This window comes from Cetorhinus maximus, chromosome 12 (assembly GCF_964194155.1).
Source record: "Cetorhinus maximus chromosome 12, sCetMax3.hap1.1, whole genome shotgun sequence".
Classification (NCBI taxonomy): Eukaryota; Metazoa; Chordata; class Chondrichthyes; order Lamniformes; family Cetorhinidae; genus Cetorhinus; species Cetorhinus maximus.
Window position 1 is genome coordinate 107545686 of NC_135890.1, and position 15362 is coordinate 107561047.

General features: G+C 40.7%; 1 protein-coding gene across 3 annotated transcripts in view; it reads right to left on the minus strand.

Moving 5' to 3' along the window:
• Window positions 1-15362, minus strand: part of inpp5jb (inositol polyphosphate-5-phosphatase Jb) — an 87521-nt gene that overhangs the window by 44459 nt on the left and 27700 nt on the right. Inside the window, exon 1 of one of the 3 annotated variants that reach the window (XM_078554312.1) lies at window positions 2391-2992. The exons of the other annotated variants lie outside the window; for them this stretch is intronic. The gene's annotated coding sequence lies outside the window, so the exon portion shown is untranslated. Of the gene's footprint in view, window positions 1-2390; window positions 2993-15362 lie in introns of those variants that run through there. 3 annotated transcript variants of the gene reach the window in all.

Sequence of the window (15362 nt, forward strand, 5' to 3'; positions counted from 1 at the left end):
ATATGCCTTCTTTACAACCTTGTCTACTTGAACTGTGCCTTCAGGGACCTGTGTACTTGTGCCACTCATGACGAGTTCAGGGTCTTCCTTCAATGCTGAGACTGGGCATTCCATTCGAACTGCTTCATTCTATTCTTTGTTTTAATGCATAAGGTTACCTGTCAATGGCATCATGTATTCCAATAAGGACAGCACTCCTCAAAATATCTCTTGTTCTGGGCTGTCACTCTTCTGGCAGCCAACTATCTTGCTTTTTATCAATCTCCCAGTGCCCAGTCATTTGTGCACAGGATTGTTAATTACCCAGTGCCTTGATGTTTGGGCTTGGAGCTATAAATTACTCAGTATTGCTTGTCATGCTCACACTCTCAGAATCTATGCATCTACCTTTTCCCCCAATAGCCAGGATCTCTAACTGAAAATGCAGCATAAATTTTCTAAACCACATTGTTAAAAGGTGGGTGATTAAAAGATGGGTAATCTATGTTATATGTAAGTGCTGTTACTAAGCCGTTTTTTTTATTCATTCACAGGATGTGGGCTTTGCTGGCTAGGCCAGCATTTATTGCTCATCCCTAGTTGCCCTTGAGAAGGCGGTGGTGAACTGCCTTCTTGAACTGCTGCAGTCCATGTGGTGTTAGGAAGGAAGTTCCAGGATTTTGACTCAGTGACAGTGAAGGAACGGTAATATATTTCCAAGAAAGGATGGTGAATGACTTGGATGGGAACTTCCAGGTGGTGGTGTTCCCATTTATCTGCTGCCCTTGTCCTTCTAGATGATAGGGGTCGTGGGTTTCGAAGATGCTGTCTAAGGAGCCTTGGTGAATTCTTGCACTGCATCTTGTAGATGATACACACTGCTGCTACTGTGCAATGCACCTTTCAAATTGCTCACTACAGGCAGGGATTTGTTACAGGAGTGCTTTATGTCATAGCCACAGTTCACTACATTATGATACTGGCTTCTCACTCAACACGTTCTGACTGAAAGCACAGGCATATAGCCAGCTGCTGAATTTAATTCAGCTGCAAATCCAGTTAACTGTAATGAGAATATTTCCCTTTCCCATGTATTCAATTACTCACAGTATCAGCCACACAGATCATTGCTGATTAAATTTGCGCTCACATCCCAAGAGCTGAGAAGAGGAATTCACCCCCTTCACTATCACAAAGAGCTGATCATATAGTACTTAGCAACAGGACTGCAAGGAGAAAGAATAACTATCCTAGAAGATCCACACTCAGGCGTGCCTGAGCTAGATATACTCCAGAGTAATGATATTTCAAAAACAGATTGGGGGCCGCTGTGACACATAGGGAGACTTATGGATTTTATTTAATCTGATGTCAGTTTATAAGTAGCCCCAGCTGTAGCTCTGAGAGAATCACTTTATTTTGTAGCAATGGTGGGCAGAATTTTGCCCTTGGCATGTGGGCTTGCCTCCCGCAATCGGGCGTGGAAGGCAATTTCACGCTAGCAGGCCAATTAAGGCCCGCCCAGCGTTAAACGCGAGCTGCAGCGTTGAGCACTGCCTGTGCGGGCGGGGGAAGGAGGGTGAGCCGGGCAAGCACGAACTTCGCGCAGCTCCCAGAGCGGCCTCAGGGAGATGAAGATATATGAAAATAAATAAATAAATAATTTTTTAAAAATGTTACCAAACATGCCCCCTCATGTGACTCTGTAATATGAGCAGGGACATGTTATTAATGAAAAATGAAAGTTCTTATTTTATTTTTATTTGCTTTTGGAAACCTCATCCCGCCCATGGATGAGGCTTCCAAAAAAGTGCAAAGGCCACTTGGCCTTTTCGCCTGCTCATCAACTATTAGGTTGAACGGGCAGTGAAAAACTTAGGACAATTGTTAACTTATAGGCCCCAATAGGCCTTTTAATTGTCGGTGGACGTGCTGCCAACTCCAGTGCGCGCCCGCCAACCGAAATATCGCACGAGTGCACGATGACGTTGGGACGCATGCCTAACGTCATTGCGCGTCATTTTACGTTCAGTTCACCCGCCAAGCTAAATATTTTACCCGGTGGGTAGTATACTTAAGCGGCAGGTGAATTCAGACCACGTCTTTGGATTTTAAGGGAGAGGGTCTATCCTGTATGATTTCCTTGTTACATCAAACTTTGTCCAGAATTAATTATGGAAGAATTACTTAGTCACTGCAACAACTTATTTGTAATGCTAACATTTGCTGATTAACAGACAGTGACAAAGAGGATTCTAACCTCTCTCAAAACTAAACCATTAAACGCGTAAAAGAAGTCATAACATTTAGAAAAGCAAAACGTTGCAGATGATGGAAATAGGAGCAGGAATAGACCATTCAGTCCATTGAGCCTGCTCTGCCATTTAAACAGATCATGGTTGATCATCTACCTCAACGCCTTTCTTCCCCACTATCCTCATATCCTCATCTCTTGATGTCATTAGTAGCCAGCAATCTATCAATTTCTTCTTGAACATGTTCAATGATTGAGCTTCCTCAGCCCTCTGGGGTAGCGAATTGCAAAGACTCATCACGATCTGAGTGAAGAAATTCCTCCTCATTTCAGTCTTAAATTGCCTACCCCTTATTCTGAAACTGTGTCTCCTGGTTCTCCACTCACCAGCCACGGGAAACATCCTAACTACATCCACCCTGTCAAGCCCTGTAAGAATTTTGTAAGTTCCAATGGGATCACCTCTCATTCTTCGAAACTCCAGAGAATACAGGCCCAGTTTACTCAATTCTCCCTCATAAAACAATCCCGCCATCCCAGGGATTAGCCTGGTGAACCTCTGTTGCACTCCCTCTATGGTCAGTATATCCTTCCTTAGGTAAAGAGGTCAAAACTGTAAACAATACCCCAAGTGTGGTCTCACCAAGTGTTGGATCCTGGTCACTAGTTTAGTTGGACTAATGGATCCGGTTACATGCTTGTTTCGGGATGGCCGAGTTGGTACCAGAGACAGAGTAGATCAGCAGACAGTTCTCAGGTAGAACACATTCTATTTATTTACAAAGGAACTCAACAGCTACACTTGTGTGCTTACAACTCAAACCCTGTCTCTACATTAGAGTCTAACTATAGACTACTGAATACTGAGGTAGCCCGCACTACTCTGCTATTGAATACGATGATCATGTGATCTTCCCTTATACCATTCTTCTTAAAGTTATATTACACACCAAATTACCACATCCCTCCCCCTTTACTCAGAAATACATTTTACAGTTACAAGTACAATTTTTCTCAACATATCATATTATTTACACTGATAAGTATTTTACACATTCAGTTTTTCTGGGTGTTTCCTTATACATGTAGAATGTCTCAGCTCTACAGCTTCAGATGTTTTGTCAGGAACCTCCTTTTCTGGAGTTATCTGAACATCAGGTTCTTTGGTGGGTACCTGCAAATCTGTTTCCTCAACTCTTGCAGGTACACTGTAACCTTCACACATATCTGTACTCAGTTAAGTTCTTTCAACAGGATATGCTGACGCAGTCATGAACACTGGAGGAATCATTTCTTGGTACTTTGTTTCTCTCGTCTGATATTATCCACATGTCTCCGTATGACTCAGTCTTCCACTTTCAATTGGTAAGAAAGAGGTCCAGTCACTGCGCTTATTTCACCTGGTAACCACTTGGGTACTTCTCCAAAATTCTTCACATATACTATCTCACCTACAGTAAACTTCCTGTCATGACTATGCCAGTCATGTCCAGTTTTCTAACTTCCCTGACTCCTTTCCACCTTCTTCCCTAAATTTGGCATTATTAAACTCAATCTCATCCTGAGAAGGCGTTTCATCATCAATTCCGCAGGTGTTGTGTGAGGGGTGCTCCTATAATGGAAAAGAAAATGTGCTAGCTTGGTTGCTATGGAATCTCCACTTAATTTCTTCATGCCAGCTTTGTGCTCTAGCGATCTACATCTACATCTAGCGATGTGCTCTGGTTCCACCCATAGATTGCCCCCTTGGTCCCTTATGGCCCCTACTCTTTCCCTGGTTATCCTCTTCCCATTGATATACTTACAGAATATCTTGGGATTTTCCCTACTTTTACCAGCCAGAGCTTTCTCAAATCCTCTCTTTGCTCTCCTAATTGCTTTCTTAAGCCCCACCCTGCACTTTCTGTACTCCACTAATGCCTCTGCTGATTTGCTTCCCTTGTACCTGCTAAAAGCCTCCTTTTCCTTCTCATCGTAACCTGAATATCTCTGGGCATCCATGGTTCTCTAGGCTTGTTACTCCTTCCTATCACCCTAGAGGGAACAAGTTGAGCCTTTACCCTCCCCATTTCCTTTTTGAACACCCCTCACTGCTCCTCTGTAGATTTCCTCACAAGTAACTGTTCCCAGTCTACCTTGGCCAGATCCTGCCTTATTTTACTAAAATCCACTCTCCCCCAATCCAAAGCATTTTTTTGCAGTTTGTCGATTTCTTTGTCCATTACAAACTTAAACCATACCATGTTGTGGTCGCTATCTCTAAAATGCTTGCCCACCACCACCTCAGCCACCCGTCCGGCTTCATTCCCCAGAATTAGGTCCAACACTGCACCATCCCTTGTTGGGCCCTCTACATATTGACCTAAAAAGTTCTCCTGTACACATTTCAAGAAATCCACTCCATCCAAGCCCTCAACACTATGTCTATCCCAATTAATGTTGGGAAAGTTGAAATCACCTAATATAATTACCCTATTGTTTTTGTTTTTACACACCTCTACAAATTGTGCACATATTTGCTCCTCAATTTCCTGCTAACTATCTGGGGGTCCATAATAAACACCTAAAAATGTGGCTGCCCTTTTTTTATTCCTAAACTCTACCCAGAAAACTTCATTTGATGCCCCCTCCAAGACATCATCTCTCCTTACTGCAGTAACTAACTCCTTAACTAATAATGCAATGCCTCCTCCTCTCCTACCCCCTCCTCTGTCTCGCCTGAAGATTCTATATCCCAGAATGTTGAGCTGCCAATCCTGCCCTTCCCTCAACCATGTCCCAGTGATGGCTACTATATCACAATTCCACGTGTCAATCCTCACCCTTAACTCATCCGTTTTACCTGTAATATTCCTGGCATTAAAGTAGAGGCCATCCAGCCTTGCCTTACTCCCTTGAAACTTAATGTGGCTGTTCTCCCTCTGACTTGATTGTTTTACCTCCTCATTGTTTTCTTGCTAGGGCAAACGACTAAGTGCATCAGTGTTTGCAGTTTGAGTTCCAGGCCTTTGGATGAAAATATACTCATACTCTGCCAGAATCAATGCCCATCTCTGTATTCTTGCTGAGGCTATGGGTGGTATAGCCTTGTCCTCGCTGAACAATCCCAGCAATGGCTTGTGGTCCGATACGAAAGTAAATGACGACTGTGTACACACTGGTGAAATTTCTTGACACCAAAGATGATTGACAGGCCTTCTTTTTCTATCTGTGAGTACCCCTTTTCTGCTGTGTTGAGCGTTCTTGACACGTATCCAATAGGCTGTTCTGAGCCATCATCCATTCAATGGGAGAGCACTGCTCCCACTCCACAGGGAGGTGCGTCACATGTCAACACTAACTCTTTTCTCGGGTCAAAATGTACTAACAGGGTGGATGATTGGAGCAATTGTTTCACCTTTGTGAAGGCTTCTTTCTGTGGTGTTTGCCAAGACCAACGTTGGTGTTTCTTGAATAGGTGATACAGTGGTGCCAGTTCTGTCGACAAGAAGCACCCATAGTAATTGATCATCCCCAAGAATAATCTGAGCTTGGATGTATTCTTTGGCGTTGGTGCCTTTCTAATGGCTCTCACTTTTTCCTCAACCGGGTGGAGGCCCTGTGATTCTACCCTGTGACCTAAATAAATTACCTCTTTCGCTTAGAACGTGCACTTATCTTTTTTTAAATGCACTCCCACCTGTGAGAAACGTTTCAAAACTTCTTCCAAGTTTGCCAAATATTCTTTTTCGTTGAGTCCTGTCACGGGTACATCATCTAAATAAACTACAACATGGGGCAGTTCCTACAGTAAACCTTCCATTGATCTCTGGAATATGGCACAAGCTGAGGATACACCAAAAGGCAAACAGGTATATTGGTACAGCCCTTGGTGTGTATTAATTGTGACAAATTTCCAGAAGGCTTTCTCTAACTCCAATTGTTGATAAGCATGACTCATATCAAGCTTCGTGTAGGCAGTTCCAACTGCCAGCTTGGCAGACAGGCCTTCAATTTTTGGTATAGGGTGTCTGTCCAACTTAGCCACTTTATTAACAGTCAATTTGTATTCTCCACAAATTCGATCACTTCGGTCAGGTTTAAGTACGGGGACTATTGGTGCTGCCCATTCTGAAAACTGTACAGGTTGTATTGCTCCCAGTTTCTCTAGGGTGGAGGGCGGAGTGATTAACAGCTTGACACTTGCTTCAAGTCTCAAACCAGCTGATTTTGGTGTGAAACACAGAAGTGACAAACTGCAGTGCTAATGTGAGGTACGTTGGTTAGGCCACACTTAGAATATTGCATGCAATTCTGGTCGCCACATTACCAGAAGGATATGGAGGCATTGGAGAGGGTGCAGAGGAGGTTTACCAGGATGCTGCCTGGTCTGGAGGTTATTAGCTATGAGGAGAGGTTGGAGAAACTCAGATTGTTCTCACTAGAGCGACGGAGATTGAGGGGCGACTTGATAGAAGTTTACAAAATTATGAATGGCATGGACAGAGTAGATAGTCAGAAGCTTTTTCCCAGGGTGGAAGAGTCAATTACTAGGGGACATAGATTTAAGGTGAGAGGAGAAAACTTTAGAGGAGGTGTGCAGGGCAAGTTTTTTACGCAGAGGGTAGTGAATGTCTGGAATTCACTGCCAGAGGAGGTGGTGGAAGCAGGTACAATAGTGATGTTTAAGAGGCAGCTTGACAAATACATGAATAGATGGGAATAGAGGGATACGGACCCCGGAAGTGCAAAATATTTTAGTTTGACAGGCAATATGATCGGCGCAGGCTTGGAGGGCCGAAGGGCCTGTTCCTGTGCTGTACTTTTCTTTGTTCTTTGTTCTTATTGTGCTTGCTTCTCTATCCCAAAATGTGGAGGCATCAATTAATGATTCATGTTATTGAGTAATTATTAGTATTATTGACGTTTTCACTGAATTATCATCATCAGCAAATCAGCCCTCTGAACTCAAACCATGATCTCACCCTGAACTGTTCTTGTTCTGCCCCCAAGTCTGTATCCTACCCTATTTATTTGCTTAATTCTACTAGACATGAAAAGATGGCAATGTTATACCCTGCTCAAAACAGGACAGATGATAGAGGCATGGGAGAACAGGCATTTAAAATGTGGCTCTGCACATTCCCTGCAAAATACAGTCCAATTGCACATGTCCATACTTTGGAGATTCTCTCTGTCCATTTTTGCTTTCTCTTAAGTTGGCCCTTGGGAGACCTACCTTAGTGTACTCTTCCCATCATTCATGCTCATAAGGCACACTGGGCACAGCATGGGCTGGCACAGGCATAGAGTGTGCACATGACAGTTTGGCCAGCGCACATGCACAAAATACTATGATTTCACGTCAATAAATTGCAATACACATCTACATGCCTGCAACCTGATGACACCACAGAGCCGAGCTATTGATGAAACAGTGACTGGGCTCAGAAAGAGGTTCCTATGGGAGTCAGGAAGACGGCTACTGAACAGCAGTTATTAAAAAATCTGATGAGTTTAGCTTTGCCAACGACAGCAGAACAAAATGACTTAAATTATCTGTGAGCTACCCAGGTAGGCGTGGGAGAAGGGACAGAATAGATGCAATTAAGTTGCTTTTTTTGAACAACACAAAACACTTTTAAGAATCACCATGGCCTCCAGACAAGCTAAGGTGCCGTTTGTTCAGACAACACAAACGATCCCATTATTTCCCCTGCGGCTAAAAGATTGATTTGGATTCTTAAAAACATTAATAAATAATCAAAACATCTTTATCCAATATTGTACTCTGACTTTTTACAGACTTGGGTACATCTGTTGCCAAGGAGAGGGGAAAACAAAATCTTTATTGTATAAATCATCATTTTCACAATGCTTGTTTAGAAGTTTCCAGTAATTTAAGCTGCTGCAACAAACCTGTGACTGCTTCATTTAAAATTCACTCATGAGTGAAGAGTCAAGAGACCTGAATTCAAGTGGCACGTACCAGTGATAGGCATCTTAAAGGGGCATTGTCATTGTGGAAAAAATGCCTGGTAAACTTTTCCCCATTTGTTTGTAAATGCCTGAATGTTTAAATCATTACCAGCAAGTAGCACCGGAAGGATGAAGAGTACAAACAGCTGCTCTGAACTTTGTATCGCACCCAACATGAAAATATTGGCAAAGACTGATACATGGAGCCATAGAAAAAGAGGAATCAAATATCCATTTAAGAGGAAGATAGATAAAAATACGAGGGAGAAAAGAATAGAAGGAACATGAAGAATAGATGTGGACAAATGATGGAAGAAAGCTCATGTGAATCCCAACATCAGATGGACCAGTTGGGGCGAATGGCCTGTTTTTCTGCTGTACATTCCATATAGTTTATGTAAAGGTCAGTAACAGAGGGACAGAAGGAGCGTGTGACCAGAGATACAGAGTGTAGGTCAGGAACAGAAGAACAACTTCTAAAGGGAGGATGTTATGATATGGCAGGTGGTAATTGCCGGGCTGACCAAATCCCAAAGAGGAACTTAGCCAAGCTATCACAGCGATTTGCATTTTTTATTTTTATTATGAGAAGGTATGAGTACTGAAGTCAGAAGTAAAAATCCCACTACCACTTTTCAAGGTTTTAAATATGAAATTAAAACATTTATTAACAAAAGAAAAGAAAATTTAATCACACAAGATTACGGTTATATTTAGTCTTATAACATTTCCCAAAAGATTTCTACTTAGCTAGACTCACAAATAAACACCCTCTTCTACGCAACAATCCCTATAGATTCTTAATCTATAAAAACATTCAGTAATATTACTACAAGGCACCCACTGTTGCTATAAGGGAGGCATTTCACTATCTTCTCTCTCCCTCTCACTCAACAATGGAAATCCAAGGCTTGTAACAAAACCTTGCTTTCTAGAAAAACCAGACACTTCTCTGGGGTGGCTAGAAGCTGTTTCCTTCGCAAGACTGTGCTCACACAGCACCCTCTTCAAAATCACATGGCCACACACACACCTCATATAGCTTTCAATCTTTCCTTAAATATATTTCTTCCTTTTCATCTTTACCCATTGTTCTTAAAGTTCTTTTGAAAGTTACTGTTGTAGGGTGGCCGAGTTGCCTATTTGTAATAGAGTTGAACTGCAGACACTTCTTGAGTTTATTTACCTTAAGTTTATTTACAATATACTCAGCAGCAACTACACATGTACTTTCAACTCCAACACTATCCCTACACTGACTGCAGAGGTTGCCTGCGCTACTCTCCTATTGGTTACTACAGATCATGCGATCTTCCCTAACAAGTATTATTCTTAAAGGTACATTACACACCAAATAAAACCATAATTATTACATTTACCTTTCCCAGAACCTAAAAATCTTTCATGTTGTCTTTATGGCCACTACTTTCAGGAAAAATAAACTTAATAACTTTGCTTTATTTATTCATGGTCTTTGCCATTGTAAAGCTTCTTTTCTCTCTTTGAAATTCAATAGCGAAAAATTTACTCCTTATTTATCTGCTAATGCAAATTCCTATTCATGTTCTGTCTACTGGTATTCCATCTTAGCTTGTCCATTTTCATTTCATCATTTAAACCTTGCAGCCTGACTGTCTTCAGTTAAATTAAATCAGTCACAGACACACACAAACATGCACACAGCTCCCACAAGCCTGCTTCATGGTATCCCACAGTAATATTGGAAAAAATGAAATTTTCTTTACACCTCCGTCCTTATGAAAAAATGAACAGTCATAATTCTAAAAGACGGTTTCATTTTCTCAACCCATTTCACATTACTTACTAAACTTCTCTATATACACAAAATTATTACACTACCAGGTACATGCATTAACATGACAATATACACAAGTCCTTTGTGTCAATAGAGGTCATTTCAGTCCATCATCCATGTTTCAAAACTTCAATTTCCGTTGAACTTTAAACTCTTGATGATGCAACTGCACTTAAATTTTATCATCCAGCCACATGTATAATCTGTAAATTAAATGGTTGGCAGCAATAAACTCCATCTGAACAGTCTGGCATTCCAGTTTTGAAATTTTTCCAGAAATTTTAAAGGATTGTGGTCAGTATAAATAATTGTTTCTGAAGACCTGCTTGCAACATAAACCTCGAAATACTGCAACACTAACCCTAGACCTAGAGTCTCTTTTTCAACGATTAAATATCTTATCTGATGTACATTCAACTTCTGTGAAAAATATCCTACCGGCTTTTCAATCCTGTTTAATCTTCTTTTAACAACACAGCACCAATACCCATATCACTTGAATCAATTGCCAGCTTAAACTGCTTAGCGTAATTAGGTGCTGCCAAAACTGGTGTAGTAGTCAATGCAGTTTTTAAACTGTTAAATGCCTTCTGACACTTCTGTGTCCATTGAAATTTCTTGTTCATTTTTAGTAGTTCAGTCAATGGAACAACCACACTGCTAAAATTTGGTACAAACTTCCGATAAAATCCACTCATGCCTAGAAATCTCAAAACTTCCCAATATGTTCAAGGCACTGGGAAATTCAGGATGGCTTTTACTTTCACATTTTGTGGGGTCACCTGACCATGTTCAACGGTTTGGCCTAAATATGTAACTTGCATTTTCGCAAATTCACTCTTAGCCAAGTTCACCACCAAGTTAGCTTCTTGCAGTCGATCAGATAGCACACTTGACTCCCACGTTTGACTGAAAACTATCAAATAGCACAAATATAAATAGCACAATGTCTCAGTCCTGCAATTACTTTGTTTGTCAGTCTTTGAAATGTTGTTGGTGCATTCTTCATACCAAATGGCATAACTTTGAACTGATATAGTCCATCTGACGTTACAAAATCTGATATCTCTTTTGCTCTTTCCGATAAGGGAACTTGCCAATATCCTCGCAGCAAGTCAATCTTTGTGATAAACTCTGATTGCCTCACTTTCTCAATACAACCTTCCAACCATGGAATAGGGTATGAATGTGCCTTCGTCACTGCGTTCACTTTTCGATAATCCACACAAAGTCATTGTGTTCCATTCGGTTTCGGTACCATCACAATGGGTGAACTCCAGTTACTGCAACTAGACTCATTGATGTCATTCTGAAGCGTGAATTAAATTTCTTTTTGCACTTGAGCTAATCTTACTGAATTTAATCTGTAAGGATGATGCCTTATTGAAACTGAATCCCACACATCTACATCATGCTTAGCCAAATTTGTTTTCTCCAGCTTATTCCCACAAATAGTTTTGTGTGAATGCAATAGCTTTTCCAAATCACTTTGGCACTTGTCTAAAAGGTAATTCAGTATCACATTTTAAATTTTTAAGCATTCCCTCATTGTCCAATTTAATTAGAGGAAAGTCAATTTCAGAATCCTTCATTTCTACCTCCTTTTCCTTATCTTCTACTCCCAATGCTTCCTTTTGGTTGCCTTCCTGTTAACTACTTTTTAAGCATATTTACATGGCACACCCTCTGGTTCTTTCTTCTATGTGGGATTTTTATTAAATAATTTAATTCATTTAGTCTACTTTCAATACAGTAAGGTCTACTAAAACTTGTCTTTAATGGTTCACCTGACACTAGCAACAAGACTAACACCTTTTCTCCAGCAACAAAATTGCGAGCTTTTACCCTACTTACCTGCACTTGTCTTCATCACTCGCTTTCTTTAAATGTTCCTTAGTTACCTCACGTGCTCAGTTCAATCTTTCTCTAAATGTTGTCACATAATCCAGGAGACTAGTTTCCAAACTTTGACCCACTAATTTCTCCTGAACCAAATTAAGTGGTCCCCTTACTTCATGACCATAGACTAACTCCTTAGGGCATCCCTAATAGCAAAACACAAGAATGGAATTCCTCAATCCCAGTCTTGTGAGTAGTCTTGACTATATGCCCTCATCATAGCTTTTAAAGTTTGATGCCATCTCTCTAAAGCACCTTATGATTTAGGGTGCTAAACTGAGGACTTAAACTGCTTTATTCCCAGAATGTTCATTACTTCCTTTAAGCAGCTGTGACATGAAATTCAAACCCTGATCCCACTGTATCTCTTTTGGTAACCCTTATCTTGTAAAGAATTTGGTCAACTCCTCTACAACCCTCTTTGCTGTAATATTTTGTAAAGATATAGTTTCCGGAAATCTAGTGGACACATCCATGATTATCAGCAAGTACTGATTTCCACTTTTGGTCTTAGGGACCCTACACAATCAACCAGGACCCTGGTGAAAGGTTCCTCAAATTCTGGAATTGGAATTAAAGGTGGAAGGTTTAACCACTGTTTGAGGTTTCCTTATTACCCGACATGTGTGACATGTTCGACAGAATTTGACTACATCTTTTGCAGACCAGGCCAATAGAAATGGTTTTGCATTTTATCCTGAATTTTCCTAATTCCTAAATGTCCAGCTATTGGAATTCCATGAGCCACTCTTAATATTTCATTTCTGTATCCAGATGGTATAATTATTTGATATACTACCGCCCACTTCTCATCTGCCGGAACATGAGGAGGTCTCCATTTCCTCATTAACACATTATCTTTAATGTAATAGCATTCTGGAATATATTCTGCCTCTGTCTCCGAATAAGCTATCTGATATAACTGCCTTATTCGTGGAACCTTCTTAACTTTCTTTTGAAAGCTACCCTTCCTATTTTACCTTTCATGTTGTCTTTTTCAAGAAAAATAAACTTAATAACTTTGCTTTATTTATTTATGATCTTTGCCAGTTATAAAAGTTATTTTGTCCTCTTTGAAATTCAATAACTAAAAAGTCACTCCTCATTTATCTCCTAATGGAGATTCCTATTCATATTGTATCTACTGGTCTCCCATCTTAGCTTGCCGATTTCCACTTCAAAGATGCCTGCTTTACACCTAACCCTTTGATGATTTAAACCTTGCAGCCTGACTGTCTTCAGTTTAATTAAATCAGTTGCAACCACACACAAACGTACACACAGCCCCCACAAGCCTGCTTCACTGTATCCCACAGTAATATTGGAAAAAATGATATTTTCTTTACAAGGTGATGAACAATGTCACTGAGGGACCACTCAAGATCAAGATTCACCAGGGTAGATTTTGGCTTTGTGTAATAGTGTAACAACAACTTGCAATTAGAAAGCACCTTCAACCTTTGCTTCACCGGAGTGTTATCCAACAGAATTCGACAGGAGATATCAGGACAAGTTTGATCAAGGAAGCAGATTTTAAAGAATGTTTTAAAGGAGCAGAGAGAGGTGGAGAGGGTTAGGGAGCCAATTCCAGAGCTTAGGGTCTAGACTGCTGACGGCAAGGCTGCCAAACCAACAGGTGATGATAAATTGGCAGTCCATTTTACATCTCTCCCAGTTTTGATTCCCAACCTTGTCCATTGGGAGGAATATAGTGCGGGCTCCCCATACAAGATCAAAATCAGCCCCATTGGGCCTGACGTGCTTTTACAGTGTTACAGTTTGGTGGTGATTCAAGTTCTTTGATGTCAGGTCAGAATATGGGCATATTTTGATGCATTTTGGTGAGTTTTAATTAGCCTTTGCAATACAGAGAGAAACACTTCAGTAAAAATCCCTCTTCCTGTGGTCACTAATGTTAGTAATTTTCAGTGCATAATACAAACAGCCTACTTGGGTACAGGCCAACCTGTTAACAACATAAGGTTCAGAAAATGCTGGAAAAACTCAGTAGGTCTGGCAGCATGAGTGGAGAGAGAAAACAGAGTTAACATTTCGAGTCCATATGGTTCAGAAGAGTCATATGGACTCGAAACATTAACTCTGTTTTTCTCTCTACGCAGATGCTGCCAGACTTGCTGAGTTTTTCTAGCATTTTCTGTTCTTGTTTCAGATTTCCAGTATTGGCAGTGCTCTGCTTTTATTAGCATAAGATTCACATTGGGATGGAGAGTGACCGAATGGATCTTGTACCTTCATCAGCTCTCTGTCCCCATATTAACATACATGAAGAATCTTGGGTCTTGATGTGTTCCAAACATTTTGATACAATAGGAGTTTATTTCATTCCAACACACAGGCTGGAACCAGCTCACTCCTTCAACACATATCAGAGAGATTCAGCACTGTAAAACATATTTAGAGTATTGTGAAAAGGTTTTTGAAGAAGTCTGTAATTCATGCTGTGCTCAACCCTAACACCCCTGTCCTCCTGCTTCCTGCCGGTAACAAGTGTAATGAACCCAGATCAATAATTAATGCAGGCACCAATCGAGCTGCTGACTCTTTCTGGTATTTTTACACCTCCGCCTTGCCAACAAATTTGATGGACGGAATGTTTGGACAGATTCCCTCTCCCTGTCACTGGCTCATTTTCTGTGCTCAGGCACAGGAACAATTCCTGCCTCTTGCTGGCTTCCTCGCTGACTAAACAATTGCATTTATTTTAAAAGTAAGTTCACACAGAAATGAAAGTAGAATATTCTACTTGCCCATAAGATTGAATCTAGTGCACGCCTGTAGAGGCTCATGAGGAACCTTACATCTTAAAGCAAATGTTAACAGAGCAGGAGGATCCAGGGTTCATCTGCTGGTCAGTGTTGAGCTAGCAAATCTCAACTGGATAATTTCAGCTGACGTTTCCCTGGGCTTAGGGGGGGAAAAGGGATCGACATCCCAGCTCCTGATCCCTAGGCATTGAAAAGTAATTGTGTACGGATGTCATGATCAGATAGCAGAACATTATTCCAGCAGGTACTTAGGAAAGGAGGGCTGAAATTGTGAATGGATGCACAACAGATTTAATTCCTTGGTAGATCAGTATAGAATCTACAGATGTCTTGGTAACCATAAAAGTATTAGCAAAGATTTCAGGTATTGATCCCTTTGACCAGACTACACTATACACATCCTAGGCTAGTAAAAGCTGTTCATTCTAGTATCCTAATGGGCATTATTAAGAATATAACTTGTTGTTATGCTGATGCTTGTAATCTAAACCACACACAAATCCAGGAAAGGGATTAGTTCCCTCTAAAGACATCAATCCAACGGTTTTTGTTTTTCCCTATATCCTCACTGTGGTAGTTCGAAAGAAAAACTTGCCTTTATTTAGCATGTAAGTCAAATATACTATTTTTGAAAAGCAGTAACTTGTTATGTAAACAAAAACCTACATTG